This window comes from Siphateles boraxobius, unplaced genomic scaffold (genome assembly GCF_051911475.1).
Source record: "Siphateles boraxobius isolate OS27281-9 unplaced genomic scaffold, OSU_SipBor_1 3, whole genome shotgun sequence".
Classification (NCBI taxonomy): domain Eukaryota; kingdom Metazoa; phylum Chordata; class Actinopteri; order Cypriniformes; family Leuciscidae; genus Siphateles; species Siphateles boraxobius.
Window position 1 is genome coordinate 12447950 of NW_027508919.1, and position 2987 is coordinate 12450936.

The 2987-nt window shown below is 34.8% G+C and overlaps 1 long non-coding RNA gene across 1 annotated transcript; it reads left to right on the top strand.

The window, feature by feature from the left end:
- The first annotated feature begins 494 nt into the window (after positions 1 to 494).
- On the top strand, positions 495 to 1145 carry LOC143757115 (uncharacterized). Its single transcript, XR_013210411.1, has 2 exons — positions 495 to 803; positions 1037 to 1145. It is a non-coding gene; the product is annotated as an uncharacterized LOC143757115 (long non-coding RNA).
- Positions 1146 to 2987: the final 1842 nt, after the last annotated feature.

Sequence of the window (2987 nt, forward strand, 5' to 3'; positions counted from 1 at the left end):
CCACACATGTGTGTGATGCGTGTGACGTACAACACAGAAGCGCTGCACTGTTACACTACGTGGCTCACTCAGAGGCCCACACAGAAGAAAATGAAGAGTTGAATAAAGTCGTTATTTTTGCTTGTTTTTGCGCACAAAAAGTATTCTCGTGGCTTGATAAACTTATGGTTGATTGACAAAAGTCTTATGGGGTTGGAACTTTGAACAACATGAGAGTGAGTAATTAACTGACAGAATTGTCATTTTTGGGTGAACTAACCCTTTAAGTTTGTTCATAACAGCAAGAACAATAACTATAATGATAACTTTAACATCCACAACAAACGGACGATAAAGTTCTGTTTATTATCAAAAGTGTGTGCTGTGGTAATGTTGTCTGCCATTTTAAGTGCTTAAGCTTTTTAAAGTTGGATAGATCCTGATTGGCTGTCAATGATTTTATAGTTCATCATGTGATTTAATAAGATTCTCTTTTGTCCTTTCTTGCAGGATTTGTCACAAATTACTTAGTCCTGCTCCATCAGCTCCCTACAATATCAAACTCCATCAGCTCTCTACAATACCAAACACCATGTCTCTTCTCAGACCCAACCCATCCAAAAGCTTCCACATCGCTCTCTGTCTTGTGTGGCACATCTGCTCTCAGCCCTTCTTCACTCTTATTGCTAATTTCCACTCTGACCATGTCTACTTGTAATAATTTATTTTCTACAGTGAACACTCAGATTCTACTGTGAGCACTCCTGTCACCATCCCTCCCACTGTATTCTACTTGCAATCACAGAGAAAGAGGGGGGGAAATGGTAATGTAAAAATAACCTATTTTCTGTCTTTTTAATATTATTTCTTAGTAATTATATATATATATATATATATATATATATATATATATATATATATATATATATATATATATATATATATTATACAATATGCATTTTTTTTTGAGTTTTCTATTTTTCACTATAATTGATTACCTCAATGCAGATATTTTTTTTATAACCAACCTTTTTTTCTTTTTTTCTTTTCTACATAGTGGCGGAAACTGGAGAAGTACCTGTGTGACAGAGGATGCTGTGCTGAGTGCTTATCTTTGTATTTAAACAGTTTGACATATAAATAAACATTGGGAAATTACTACAAAATGTGTCCATTCATTATGCTTTTTTTTAGCTTTTTTTTTATTCCTATATTTATACTAGCTAATAATGGTAAGGGGTCCATTTCCAGGAAACACAGAAGTGATTAAATATATACCTTTAATACATTGTAAATGTTATAGAAGCACTTCATTTGAATAGTAGCTGAACTTATCTTTGGTTAAATACTGAATCCTTGAATAATTATCAGAGGATTAGTTTTTTGTAAGCAAATGAAACTTTTTGAATTATTTTAATACTTATTTGTCATACAGTATCCAACTGCAACATTTGTCTATTGCATGTAACCTATTGTTGCATCGGGTTAACCCCACAATGGAATCTGTCATTTTAGTTTTATATTTAATGGGGACAAATAAATGTTTAATTTGTCCATTCAACACAAGATCCTGTCATAAATGACCATATATGGACAAGTAAGTGTGACGCATCTGCTCAACTGGGTTGTCATTAGCTTTGACATTTCCTTGGCACCTACAGGACTGGCTGTGGTTGCACAATCTTTAAACCCATATTATTAAACGTTTAATGTCGCAAAGTACGTTTTGCTGTTATAATTACGTCAGTGATACTTAAAGTTAACAATGTGGTGTTGATTTGTTGTGAGAAATTACCCATTTACCGAGATCCTAACCATAACCCTAAGTTAACTGAACTACAAACAAAGACTATTGCGTTCCCTGCATATAATGATAGAGGCTTATGGGTAATGTAATTTAAAACATTTAATAAAGAAATAAAATTTTACATTGAACATAGAGGTTTGCACAATGCCCATGATTATATATACCTAAGACATATTTGAGAGGCAGGTTAAAATTTGGTATTTTACTATAAGCACTTTTTAAAACGCCTTTATACCACCTTTTCATATTCAATTCAATTTAAATTTATTTGTATAGCGCTTTTCACAATACATATTGTTTCAAAGCAGCTTTACAGAAAGTGCATTTCAGAAATGTACATAGAAAAAATACAGTTAGTTAATCATGTAGTAATTTAGGGCATAACATATCGCCGGCGTTGAGTCGTCTCTTCACAGGCGTTTAGTCATCTCATCGCAGGTGTTAGGGGATCTGAAGTCTCCGTGAGAGGCTGGATACAAACTGGAGCTGACGAACGCTATTTACCTCGGGACTAGCGTCCCGAGATAACAGCAGAAAAGCAGATGGGAAATAATTAGCATAGCTGCTGTTCATAATATTAATTCATTGGATCTGATTCAACGGTGGTATAAAAGATAAGCATTATGTGAATGCTTGGCTAAAGAGATGCGTCTATAATCTAGGTTTAAAGTGGGACAGCGAGTCTGAGCCTCGAACAATATCAGGAAGGCTGTTCCAGAGTTTAGGAGCTTAATGCGAGAATGCCCTCCCTCCTTTAGTGGACTAAGATATGCTCGGAATAACCAGAAGCCTCGAATTTAATGCTCTTAAAGAACGCGATGGATTGTAGGGCGATAGAAGGTCCATTAAATACATCGGAGCTAGACCATTTAGGGCTTTATAGGTCAGTAGTAATACTTTGTAATTGATACGGAACTTAATAGGTAACCAGTGTAGAGATGATAAAATTGGTGTTTTATGATCATATTTTCTTGACCTAGTAAGAACTCTAGCAGCTGCATTTTGCACTAACTGTAGCTTGTTTATTGAGGATGCAGGACAGCCAGCTAATAAAGTATTACAGTAATCAAGTCTTGAGGTCATGAATGCATGAACTAACTTTTCTGCATCAGAAACCGATAGCATGTTACGTAGCTTAGCAATGTTTCTAAGGTGGAAAAAGGCTGTTCTTGTAACATATGAAATATGATTTTCGAAAGAC